Genomic DNA, 14,056 nt, shown 5'->3' with positions numbered 1-14,056 from the left:
TAATTGAAGGTTTGTTTGTAGCTCAAATTAATTCAAATGCTTCCTGACCTGACAGCTGCTCATTATACACTTGAAAAACATGTGAATTAAAACACGTTTAAGATTACACTTTGTCAAATGTGTTTTTCTTTTTCTTAAAGCTTCAAAAGAGATAACTCAACTGATTAAAATATTCTTTTTCTTGACCCGTTAAAAAAAAAAAAAAAAAAAAAAATGGATCCAGGGGCCTTTGGCCTTGAGAACCTGCTTAAGCTATGGTCAAGCTCCAGTCAGTTCTTGGCAGCCCCACAGGGCCCACATTGTCTGGCTGAGGTGCTTTGAGCCCCAGGATTGTCAATTTCTGATTCCTGTCTGGGAAAGCTAGAAACAGACATCCCTGTTTTATTTTTTTCCCTTCAGCAGGTGCCAACACCTGAAGGTAAACAACATACAGAAGGGCAGCAGGGTCAAAGCAGCGTCTGGACTCAGCCTCTCCCCACAGACCGAGCCTGTCAGAGCCTGGATCTGGTCTGTCTGGAATGCAGAGAGGAGCTGAGCCACCGAGGCACCTGGGCTTGACACCACGTCAAGCTCTGGGGCAGGGACTGTCACAGAGAAAGGGCTGCCTCCTGCAAAACCTGTGCTTTAATACGCAGACCCCTGTTCAGAAGGGCTTGTGTTTTAGAGGCTCCTCCAGCCAAAGGCCAATGGCGGCTTTGTGGGAGCTAAACGGGCTTGCCAAATAAGAACCTATCATCCCTCACTCAAAATGTATGGGCAAGGGAAAAAGACAGTGGGGGTCATGCCTGGTCATATGAAGGTTGGGGAAATCCAGCCCCCTTACATCAGCAAGCTCATCTGTAGCACTGCAGGTGCCGGTGTGTGTTTTTTCCCCAAGAAACAAAACATAGCCAAAATTGTGGGTGTTAATAGTTATGGCAGCCTATAAAACACATGAGGAGACACTGTAGTTCATCCTGTGAAAAGGCAGACATGCTGTCAGTGAAGCAGAAATGACATGAATGTTTACATCACAGTCTCTTTATGTTTCTCACACAGCTGTCGTTCAAGATGTAATTCATCACAACATGCACTTTTCTTACTGTGCTGTTAAATATTTGACATCTTTAGAATATATTACACTTTGTTCCAGCCAAATAATCCATATGGAGTAAATTTTAGCTTACACATATGTTTTGGAAAACTGTCTGAAAACAACATTTTTTTTGAGGCCGCAGTCTGTCAGTAATTTCTTTATCAATGCTAATCAGAGGTAAAAGGGCCTAATCATCCAATTTTGCAATAGCACTGCTTTTGGTGTATTATATGTTCAAATTACCTTTACAGGTTCACTTTACAGTGGAAAACAACAGATGTTCCTTCTGCACTGTAATGGTTACAACAGTGGCATGTTCTGCAGCAAGCAGATTAAGGGATTGACTGTGGAATATTTAGTAGTGAGGAAATTTTACAACTGGACTTGTTGCACAGGTGGTATCTTATCAGAGTACCACAATGGAATTCACTGAGCTCCTGAGAGCGACAGTCTGCATCCCTACGTACTTGATTTTATAGACTTGTGGTCATGGAAGTGATTGGAACGCTGAATTCAATCATTTGGATGGGTGAATCAGTACTGTTGATGGTATATATTTATATATGTGTACCTGCAGTTTCTGTCTAAAACTGTAGCATGATTAAATTCGCACACCAACTGATCAATCACTCATCAATTGCTCCAAGACAGATGCTAAGCTCTGTGTAATTTGTCTATGGAAAATATGTTAAATTTAATTGAAATCACCTGTTTAAGTGTGAATGGGTAAAACTTAAGAACGGTGTGAAAAGTGATAGTTTTCTTGAGTTCTGTGTGTTACTTATGCACAATTAGTGTCATTTGTAGGCCTACTCTCTGGACTAGAATAGCTACCAATTGGTAGAAAAACATGAAAAACAATGCTTAACAGTACCCATTGCCTATTTCTTTTAACATATTAATATAAAATAGTAACATTTATATATTTGGCTATATATTTGGCACATATTCCTGTATGAAATTTGCTAAAAGCTCTATACATTTGCTTTATGTCATACAAGCTGAATCCTGCTAAAACTCCTTTTCTGAGTGAGTGCTGCACTGTGATGAAGCTTGAGGTGAAGGCTTCAAACATCCTTCAGTCTAAGACCAGCATGCAAATGGGGTGATTCCTGCCAGTGAGCTTCTAGCTACAGTAACATTAAAGGTGGTCATGGAACAACAAGGAACAGCCAAAGTAAGCGGTTAGATGAAAAGCTGCAGGCATTAGGCTGTACATCTCCAACTACTGAGCTGGGTAAACATCTTTCATTTTCACTTCCGTAGGTTCTGCTACTGGCAGACTCATGATTTGTGCACTGCGAAAAGATCACAGATTTATGGGAAAAGGACAGTTTTCCCTTTTTTTTTTTTTTTTTTTTTTTTTATATAGCAGCAATACCTAACTTTTCTAATTTCTATTTTCTACCAATAACTAGTGTAGCCACTAAGTTAACTGAAGTCTTCAAGTTTTTCAGATTACCTAGATTTTTTTTTCTCTCATAGCACTTAGTATATTAGCATGGTGATTTGAAGCTAGCAACATATGAGAATAAATGGACTGCTATTAGTGATGAACTGTTAAATTTCCACCTAAAGTGTCCAATTCCTGACAAAAAATAACTGGTTTCATGTTAAACTCTAAGAAGGAAAAATGACCACCAACTATTCCAGACTCAAAACATAATTTTTTGTTGCCTTTTTAACCCAGAAAGATGTCATTCTGTCCCTGACAAGTATCAGTAAATTTTATTCAGTGAAACCTGTGATAAATGAACAAACAAACAAACAAAAACAAAACAGGGGATTGGGATGAATATATTTTCACCAAAATAATTCTACAGACTCAATAGCTCTTGATTGCCATGAGACTATGTTACCAGAGCACATGGATATCTATGTTAAGCTTTCAAATGAGGTCTTCCAACAGTTTAGTAGTTAAACAAGTCTGAAACACAGTGGCCATGTTGCTAAAGTACCAGATATAAATAACTGATTACATATAATAACTGATTTCCTGCTGTCTTTTTTCACCAAATAAACAATTAGTGAGAGGAACTTTTTTGTCAACACAGCAAACTGCATGCAATTTTAAATACTGAGATAGTCATTTCGAGTTTTGTATCTCACTGCAATTCAAACCAAGCCAGCCAGGAGTTTTCACATGTCTTCTGGGAAAAAGTGAAGTAAAATTTGCTTCCTGGCTAGGTGGCCAGTAGCATGGTTAGAGGGAGATTAGAGCTGCTTGTGTGACAGCTTTAGCACATGGGACTGAACAAGCACCTCAGCCTGACCTTTTCACATCCCTGGTGGACCAATTGTCCTGCAAATCACCAACATGGCAAGGATCATGTTTGAGCAAGAGCTTAACAACTCAGGAGGCCTGTAGGACGGTACTTGATGACTTATTAGAAACAGAGTGAAGCACGGAGAGTATCGTTCCTAGTCTCCCAGTCCTGATCTCCATATAGCTACAGATGGCTCCCAGGTTCCCCTGTTCCCATGGTACTTGATTAGTTTGTCATTTTGTAATGCCGACATGTAGGAATGCTGACAGCTAAATGTGTAAATGAAACAACTACCTCTATCAAATGGTGTTTGCTTATCTTTTGGTGAAAGTATATTTGCCCCCAGCTTCGGTTTGTTCAGACTCTGGAACCGTTTTCTCATCAGGGTTCATTTGGGCAGATTAGAACAATGCAGTTTGAGCTCACAGCCTGCAATTTGTCAGTGCAGGGAATTGGTGATTCTAAAGCTTATTTCACTCCTTTCCCTTACCTCTAGCCTTGCATGTGGAGAGCATCAATTTAACTTTTCTCATTGTGGTCTGGAAAAGAATGGCATAATCCAATAATGTCAAACCAAAAAAAGAGTTTTACATGAACTTTTAACCGAATAAATCATGACTGATAAGTGCTCCTCTGATTAAATACTCTCTCGACTGATAATCATGATGAGACTGTGCTGATCCAGCTGGTGAGATCAGCTGTTGAGATCTTAGGGGAAAATAAGTTAGTTTTCTCAGAATGAAATAGAACATACCCTTCAGATGATGTATTCTTTGTCAGCAGAGCCATCCATCAACCCATTATTTTCTGCTTCTTATCAAGTTAAGGCACCAGGCTGACCAAAGTCCAGACATCCCTCTGCACAGCTCCTCAACTTCCCAAACCACCTCCAATGGTTATTTCACTTTGACAGAAATCTGGCTGCTCAAGCTAAATTTGAAGGTTTTAGATTTACACCTTGGTTCTAAGGTTGATCCCACACCAAGCCATACTGTTCTGCTGCCATACTGATAATGCTTCAAGACAGTTACTTGGGCAGTTATTTTGATGGTCCTATTTAAATGACCTGGGAAAAAGCCAAAACTTTAACTACAATGTAGCGCCTCTACTCAGGACCAGTACACTTTCACCTCAAATAGAGACCCTAGACATCTTTCTAGGTTCAGAAGGAGGTTTTGTTTTGGAGACTCACAAAAGGAGTTGGCTTGGAAGTGAATAACTGGGACCTTTATTGCCTCAGTACCATTTGTAAACATATACAACACAATAAACCAAATTGCACACTAATAGTGCATTTTGAAGGTGAATAAATGTAAAACAGAACAAAATAAAACAAAATAAAGACACTTAAATGGAAGACTTATACTAAATCGTATCAGAGCTCTTTTGAATGAATGAACAGATTAAAGTGTTCCTCTTGTGAAGTTTGAATTGTCCAGTCTGAATTGTCCTTTAAAGTCGTTGAAACCCAAACAGGTGTACTGTAGGGGAATTGTCAGTGTGCAGACCCTATTATCCGGGTAGGAAAAGTAGTGCATAGGGCTTATCTGAAATCCAGGGTTGCTTGAATCAGTTTCTCAGGCGAGATCCACAATCCGATCGCATGGCTGGCCACACCATTTCACGATCATCCAGGATCTCATTTGGGCTGTTCTCGCCGTCAGTGGTTCTCCAGAATCCTTTCTGGTAGTTCAAAAACCAATCTACACAAACAGTGCAGAACAATCAATTTCTTTCCCATCTTGTGTTTTTAAACATGAGCTCATTAACTTCTTTTCCAAATGTATTAATAACAAATGGCAATCCCTTTAGCTTGACCAAGTTACAAGGGTTACAGTAACTTGTTTGTACCAGTATCAACTATTTTATCAAAATTATATCACAATAAAGAACATCAGCAGCTTAAACAGTAATATAAACAGACATAGCAATGAAAGTGACATTGATCCTTAAAGGCTTACAAGCAAATGTGACTTAATTCACAATGCAAATACTATTAAACTTGTAATATGCTCATATCTGTTAAGACATAACCATTCTAATATATATACAGAGCTAGTGCTTCTATCTGAATACCTCCCGATCGGAATATGGCTTCAAGGTGGGGTGGCTAACAGCTATTAGCAGCTAGCATCGCCAGTAAAACATCGTTAGCTCAAAGCATTCAACACTTATAACACACTGTAAAGAACAACAAGAGAAGCAAAACAACACACCAGATTCTCATAGCTCCCGATTGGTTTTTTGTTCAAAGGTTTCTGAGCTGAATCGGCTAGTGAAATACATTATCTAACTTAACAGGTAGCTAACAAAAGCACGTGACTCACCGGGATTTTCCAACACAAATAACTTGACAGATGTTATTCCCTTTGTGGTCAGAGTTCGGGGCCTAATAAAACAGTAGCTTATTAGCATTTATACATAAAACAATCTGGTCTCATTAACCGGGTTGCAGCATTGCATATCAAAATATTATTTTCCATGCGCTCCGACACGCACTTGACCGCCATCAGAGGGAAGATCTCACAGGAAGAGACAGGTAAAGCTTCCTGCGCACTAGGCGCAAGGTCGTCAGAACACAAGACTGCATCACAGCACCCCTTGTGACAATAACAGGCTACAGCCTTAAATAACAAAAAGGGATTTTGCAGCCCTGTATTTCACATGGGTTACACCCTCCCCTTTTGACCTAGCATGAGCCCCTTCATGCGTCACGCTGTGGTCTACAGATGAACTCTCGTAGTCACCTATTGTATAAAGTGCTTGGTTAAAGCTCTCTAGGAGGCTCTGCGCAAAGGAAATTAAGGGATTTCCAACTCAGGATAATGGAAGCGCCCTGGTGGTCGACGAGTCCTTTCTGACTTACGAACATGGTCATTTGTTTCTGCACTTTCAACAGTTTCCTTATGCTCCAGAGCTACTTCAGGAGTTTGTGGGTTCAGATCAATGGTTTCCATAGCTATAGGAGCCTCTACATCAATGGATGGTACATCAATGCTGTCTTCAGCCACAGCTGATTTTTGATTAGACATAGTTGGTAAAGTTACATCATCTTCAGTAGGGAGTTGCTCAGCCACAACATCTGGCTCCTCTCCTTCAGCTACTTCAGGAAATACCCCTACAGGCTCTGCAGGCAGCAAAGGGGAGCTGCCTCTGCAAGGCTCATCCCGAGGCTGAGGGGTTACAGAGTCCGCTGGCATAGCTGGTATACAACTACCCTCCGGTACCATTTTTCCTGTTTGCTGTTGTCCCTTCGGGATTTCAAACACCTGAACAAACCTTTCAGGAATGACAGATGATTGCCTAGGATAGAAAGGTGAGTCATCTTCAGACTCTGATTGCTCCTCAAGTAACAAAGGCTGACTGCGCCTTGTTCTTGGCCTGCAACTTTTTGGCTCGACCTGGTCAACTTCCTCAGCTTCAGATAAGTCACCACAAGGGAGTAAGAGATCCCTGTGAAGAGTTCGAATAGGACCATCTCCATTCATAGGCTGTACAACATACACAGGTAGATCTACCATCTTTTCCACCACTCTGTACATGGTTGACTCCCACTTATCTGCAAGCTTGTGTTTATTCGAAGCCGCAGGTTCCGCGACTAGCACTTGATCACCCTTCTCCAAAGTTGACTCCTGATAGTTTTGTCAAACGGGCGTTTATTCCGTTCAGCAACCTTTTGAGAGTTTTTGGCAGCGATCTGATAGCTCTCTTGAAGGCGAGCCTTCAGAGCTCTCACATACTGAGAGTGAGATGTAGGAGAGCCATCTTTAACTGGCAGGCAGAATGCAATATCCACTGGAAGCCTAGGCTGGCGACCAAACATTAACTCAGTATGGGCTAAACCCGGTGGTCTCGTTCTTGGTGCAATTATAGGCGTGAGTTAGTGGTTTCACATAATCGCGCCAGTGAGTTTTCTGTTTGTCTTGTAGAGTTCCTAACATGCCAAGAAGAGTTCGGTTGAACCGTTCGACTGGGTTTCCCCTTGGATGATAAGGACTGGTGCGCACCTTCGTGATACCAGCTAGGGCACAGAGCTCTCTAATGAGTTGGGACTCAAAATCCCTGCCCTGATCACTAAGCAGGCGCTCAGGAAAACCATAATGCACCAAAACTGCTCCCAAAGACACTTTCGCAACTGTTGTAGCCTTTTGGTCTTTCGTTGGCATAGCAACAGCATATTTGGTAAAATGATCAGTTATGACCAGAATGTCTTTGGTGTTGTGACTGTCAGGCTCCAAGGATAAATAGTCCATGCATACCAGTTCCATGGGACGGGTTGTTTGAATACTCACAAGAGGTGCTGCTCTTTCAGGAAGTGTCTTCCTTCTAACACAACGTCCGCAAGACTTAATCTTTCTCTCTACATCAGTTGCCATTTTAGGCCAATAAAATCTTGACCTAACCAAGTCAAGGGTTCTCTCCAAACCCATATGCCCCATGTCGTCATGAAGGCAAGTGAGAATGGTGGACCTTAAAGACTCAGGGACGACGAGCTGAAAGGTGACATCTTCACCTGATCTGCGGGTTCTGTAGAGGAGACCATTTTTCAGTTCCAACCGTTTCCACTCTTTGAGCATTAGTTTAAGCTCTAAGGATCCAGAGTTAGGATTGGAATTTGCTTCACCTCCATTTTCTAACATATTGACCACATACCCAACAATTGGGTCAGACCTCTGATGTTGTTGGAGGTCTACCTCACTATAAGTAGGTATGACAGAACAACCCAATGTTCCATCATCAGCATAGACGTCTGGCACCGCATCGGTGTGTAGAGCAAGGGACTCTACCAAAGTGATAGAAGGTAGGCTATTGTCAGATTCACCTAAGAGATGACGGTGGCACAAGACACTGAATGTGTCAGCTGTCACATCTTGTCGGTTGGAAGATGAAGAGAGATGATGGGAAGCTTAATTGTTTCATTCGCTCTTTTTCTTCAAGAGAAGCATAGTCATCACCCACAGTATCATGTGGCCGCCTAGAGAGGCCATCTGCATCCTGATTGCTCTTACCAGCACGATACTTAATATTAAAGTCGAAGGTGGAGAGAGCGGCCAACCAGCGATAGCTGGCAGCATCAAGCTTGGCTGACTTCAAAACATAGGTCAATGGGTTGTTGTCTGTTAACACCATGAACGTGTTCCCCGTAGAGATAATCTTGGAACTTCTCTACAATGGACCACTTTAATGCAAGAAATTCCAGTTTGTGAGCTGGATACCGCTTTTCACTGGGTGAAAGTCCTCTACTCGCGTGAGGCAATAACCCTCACTTCACCATCCTGTTCTTGATACAAGGCTGCCCCTAGCCCAGAGGTGCTTTGCGCCAGTATGGAGGATGTATGGTAATTTGGGTTAGCATATCCAAGCACTGGAGCTGATGTCAGTTTCTCTATGATTACCTCAAAAGCTTCCTGACAAGCAGGGGTCCAACGGCTGGAAAGAGGCTCTTTAGGGTTCAAGTACCGCTAGGACCGGGTGTCACCCTTCTGCCTTTCCTGTATGGTGGGTAGCCTTTGGTAAGATCATTCAGGGGTTTGACAATTTTGAATAGTCCTTCACAAACCGTCGATAGTACCCTGCAAAGCCCAGAAAAGACTTGAGGTCACTGAGCGTCTGGGGTCTTGGCCAGGTTTTGAGAGCTCTGACCTTCTCAGGATCAGTCTCTACACCTTTGCTAGACACAATGTGTCCCAGGTATCGCACTGAACTTTGGGAAAAGGAGCACTTTTGGGAGAAAGCTTCAACCCATATTTCTCTCAGTTGCTGAAGGACACGTAGAAGCCTGGTTTCATGTTCCTCCAAGGTGCTGGAGAACACGATGATGTCATCTAAGAACACCAGAACTTCTTTCAGATTGAGGCTGCCCATACACCGTTCCATTAAGCGCTGGAAGGTGCTGGGAGCGTTGGTGATCCCCTGGGGCATACGGTTAAACTCATAAAATCCCAAAGGGCACACAAAAAGCTGTCTTGGGCTTATCACATTCCTCCATCTCAATCTGATAATAACCAGACTTGAGATCCATTACTGAAAACCATTTGGATCCAGCAAGGGCTGAAAAAGCCTCTTCAAGGTTTGAAGTGCACGCATCTCGTATTGTTAACGCATTGAGCTTGCGATAGTCAATACAAAGACGGACCTCTCCATTCTTCTTTTTAACCACCACAATTGGTGAAGCATAAGGGGACTCTGATTCACGGATTACTCCTGCATCAAGGAGTGTTTGCAAGTGCTTCCTCACAGCTTCATAATCATTTGGGTGGATTGGCCTGGACTTTTGCTTAAAGGGTGCTTCGTCCTTTAAGTTTATGTGATGTTTCACTTTAGATACATGCCCAAAATCCAAATCATGCTGGGCAAAAACATCAGTATAGGCACTTAGACGCTGGGTAACCTCTCTTTCCACTCCTGCGGGAGGGAGAATTGCCAAAGTCAAATGTCAAATCTGGGTGAGCAGGTTCATCAACTGGCTGTGCAGTAACATTACAACATTTCACAGTGTCATCATTTTTGGTTGAAATAGATGATTCGTCATATATCTTTGCAGGACTATGGAGCTCTGCAATGACACACCTAGAAGGCAGTGTTATGTCATGCTCAGTTTCATTTCTCACCCATATAGGTAACCTATGAGGATGCTGCTTGGGCAAAGTGACAAGACAGCACTCACCTAAAATTCCCCTGGTAAGGTGGATGTCGTTGGCTGCTCAACGATGGCACATTCACCAGCACTGCTGGATCTGACACAGCCTTCAAGGAGGACCTCCCTTGAGCTGGTACTACATGTTGCACCTTGCCCTTAAGAGTTACAAAGCCATCGTTTCCGGCTAGGTTTATCTCTCTCCTGACCTTGAGTGTACTGAAGGATCTGCCTGTAGCCATAGACCGGCGACAAATCATTGGGATCTTTACCCTGACAATATTCGTCAGTACAGAACATCAAGTGCATTTGTCCCAATCAGCACAGGTAGGTCACAGTTAGAGCGTGGGTCAGGCACTACTAAAGCAAGGCTAGAAACCTCAGGCTCAGTTTCAATAAAGCTTTTGGAAACTTAAGGCTGATGGGTATGTATCCCAAGTAAGGAACATTTTGGCCACTAGCAGCCTCAACATCCAGGCCACTGATGGGCTGAATGGGATGTTCTGAAAGATTGGTGTTGTAAAATGAAGCAGATACTGTGGTCACTTGAGACCCAGTGTCAAGGAGACAACTGCAATTGACTCCCGACACAGTAACATCTGCTGTACATTTCTGTCCTACAAGTCCCTTGGGTAACCTAATCTGGGGTCGTGCTGCACGAGAGAGAGAAGATGCTTTACTCTGAGGTTCCGGTTTGGGACGTTCATGATTACTTTCAGTTCCTGGTAGTCCCTCCCAGGAACTGATTTTAGTTTAAAGCTGACATATTCTGTTCCTCCCAGACTTGTAGTTTCTGGTTGAACTCTTTACGTTTCATTTCAACCAGTTCAGGGTTTGGTTCATTGCTGCAAGAGGGAGCAATATGACCATCCTCGCCGCACCTGAAGCAGTACCATGGGCGTGGCTTCTTAGTAAGCTTAGTCTCGCTTGGGTCAGATTTCTCCTTAGGAAGAACCTTGAACTTAGGTTTGGTTTTTTATTTGGCTTGTCAGAGTTCTGGCTTGAACTGTCAATAGCTGATGCTTTCAGCGAAGCCACTTGAGCTTGTAGCTTTGCAAGTTTCCTTTCTAACTTATGTGCATCAAAAGACACTGGCCTATCATTAACAGCTGATCGTCTGTATCATCAGTGACATACTCTCCTACTTCAAGGGAGTTTAAATGCGCCTTAGGCTTAGAGATGCCTAAGTGCTGTTTCATTCGGCTGGACTTTGCCGCTTGCCGATCCTCCTCAGCACGTAGCAATAGGAGCAACTCTGGAAATGAAGGTGGCTTGTCCTTCTTCTGCTCAAGCTGCAAGGTTGTGATCAAGCTGTTGTTCCAGCAACCTCTACAAAACTGTTTAAGCAGTTGGCGATCTGAATCATTTGTAGTGATGCCGCCTCTTTTAATGACTTTACTCAGGGTTATCTGCAACCGCTGTAAATAGGCAGAAGGCTTTTCACCTGAGTTCTGGTTTGTGCTCAAGAATTTGGCAAAAAGCTCATCCCCATCATCAACAGTACCATACGCTGAGTCAAGAAGGCTGAGATAGTCATGGGGAGAAGCGTTAGGACCAAGGTGCTTTACAATGTTAGCAGCTGGTGGAAGAAGGCTCTCAACTATTTTCCTTACCATATGTTTGTCAGATATGGTACTATCTGTGAGGTGGAATTCAACATTGTTGCGCCACGTATCATAATCAGCTTGAAAGTAGAGCAAGGGTTTTCCCGAGAAGGGCCTGAGCTTTGCATGACCTTGAGAAGGCATTTCATTGTTCTTAATGACATGCTCAACTACTACTCTCTGTACTTCAGGTGTAGTGAGCTGTTCAGGTGGTAAGTAGATAGTGGTTTTTTTCTGTGCGAGGGAGTCACCTCTACACTTGGAGAGGATGAGTGAGAGTCACGCTCAGGCAAGTGGGTTAAATCACTGCCCAGTTTAACAGGACTTTGATGCTCTATGATGGCTGGTTCATCTTGGTCTATGTCACTAGTGAGCTGCAGATTCTGATTAGGCACTGTTACATTTGGTCCAACTGTGGGGTTACTCTCAGTGGACTTCTTCATTCTGGCCAGCTCATCTAGCAAAACCTTCTCAAAATCTGCACCACTCAGTTTAGCAAGATCTTTCAGTTCAGTTAGGTAAGAATGGGTTAAACATGAACCTCTGTCTGCAGCATACAGCGCAGACAGAAGCTGGATATGATGGACAACACTTGGGTTACGGCTTTGTCTTTTGCAAGGCAAGCTATCCTTGAGGAACTGGACTGGTTCACCTGATTGGAACTCCACAATGGCTGTGTTTTTAAACTGTGCCTCTGTGCTAGTTACTTTGATTACTCTTCCAATAGAACCAAACTGCCCTAAGTAATCAATAACCTCATTGTCAACCTCATCACCTGTTAACCCTCCTACTAGGACAGAGTTAGGTACTTTGACACCTTCAGTTTGGATTACATCCATGTTGTCTTATTACTACTTATTAATGTCATGGACAAATGTAATGATTTGACCCAAAAGGCATGAAAGCACCAGTTGCTCAACTTCCAAAAATAAAAGGAATTAAACCTCCTGGCTGGCTCGCCACGTTTTTGTGTAGCGCCTCTACTCAGGACCAGTACACTTTCACCTCAAATAGAGACCCTAGACATCTTTCTAGGTTCAGAAGGAGGTTTTGTTTTGGAGACTCACAAAAGGAGTTGGCTTGGAAGTGAATAACTGGGACCTTTATTGCCTCAGTACCATTTGTAAACATATACAACACAATAAACCAAATTGCACACTAATAGTGCATTTTGAAGGTGAATAAATGTAAAACAGAACAAAATAAAACAAAATAAAGACACTTAAATGGAAGACTTATACTAAATCGTATCAGAGCTCTTTTTGAATGAATGAACAGATTAAAGTGTTCCTCTTGTGAAGTTTGAATTGTCCAGTCTGAATTGTCCTTTAAAGTCGTTGAAACCCAAACAGGTGTACTGTAGGGGAATTGTCAGTGTGCAGACCCTATTATCCGGTAGGAAAAGTAGTGCATAGGGCTTATCTGAAATCCAGGGTTGCTTGAATCAGTTTCTCAGGCGAGATCCACAATCCGATCGCATGGCTGGCCACACCATTTCACGATCATCCAGGATCTCATTTGGGCTGTTCTCGCCGTCAGTGGTTCTCCAGAATCCTTTCTGGTAGTTCAAAAACCAATCTACACAAACAGTGCAGAACAATCAATTTCTTTCCCATCTTGTGTTTTTAAACATGAGCTCATTAACTTCTTTTCCAAATGTATTAATAACAAATGGCAATCCTTTAGCTTGACCAAGTTACAAGGGTTACAGTAACTTGTTTGTACCAGTATCAACTATTTTATCAAAATTATATCACAATAAAGAACATCAGCAGCTTAAACAGTAATATAAACAGACATAGCAATGAAAGTGACATTGATCCTTAAGGCTTACAAGCAAATGTGACTTAATTCACAATGCAAATACTATTAAACTTGTAATATGCTCATATCTGTTAAGACATAACCATTCTAATATATATACAGAGCTAGTGCTTCTATCTGAATACCTCCCGATCGAATATGGCTTTGGTGGTGGGTGGCTAACAGCTATTAGCAGCTAGCATCGCCAGTAAAACATCGTTAGCTCAAAGCATTCAACACTTATAACACACTGTAAAGAACAACAAGAGAAGCAAAACAACACACCAGATTCTCATAGCTCCCGATTGGTTTTTGTTCAAAGGTTTCTGAGCTGAATCGGCTAGTGAAATACATTATCTAACTTAACAGGTAGCTAACAAAAGCACGTGACTCACCGGGATTTTCCAACACAAATAACTTGACAGATGTTATTCCCTTTGTGGTCAGAGTTCGGGGCCTAATAAAACAGTAGCTTATTAGCATTTATACATAAAACAATCTGGTCTCATTAACCGGGTTGCAGCATTGCATATCAAAATATTATTTTCCATGCGCCCGACACGCACTTGACCGCCATCAGAGGAAGATCTCACAGGAAGAGACAGGTAAAGCTTCCTGCGCACTAGACGCAAGGTCGTCAGAACACAAGACTGCATCACAGCACCCCTTG

This window comes from Oreochromis aureus, linkage group 15, assembly GCF_013358895.1.
Source record: "Oreochromis aureus strain Israel breed Guangdong linkage group 15, ZZ_aureus, whole genome shotgun sequence".
Classification (NCBI taxonomy): Eukaryota; Metazoa; Chordata; class Actinopteri; order Cichliformes; family Cichlidae; genus Oreochromis; species Oreochromis aureus.
Note: the sequence above shows the minus strand (reverse complement) of the source record.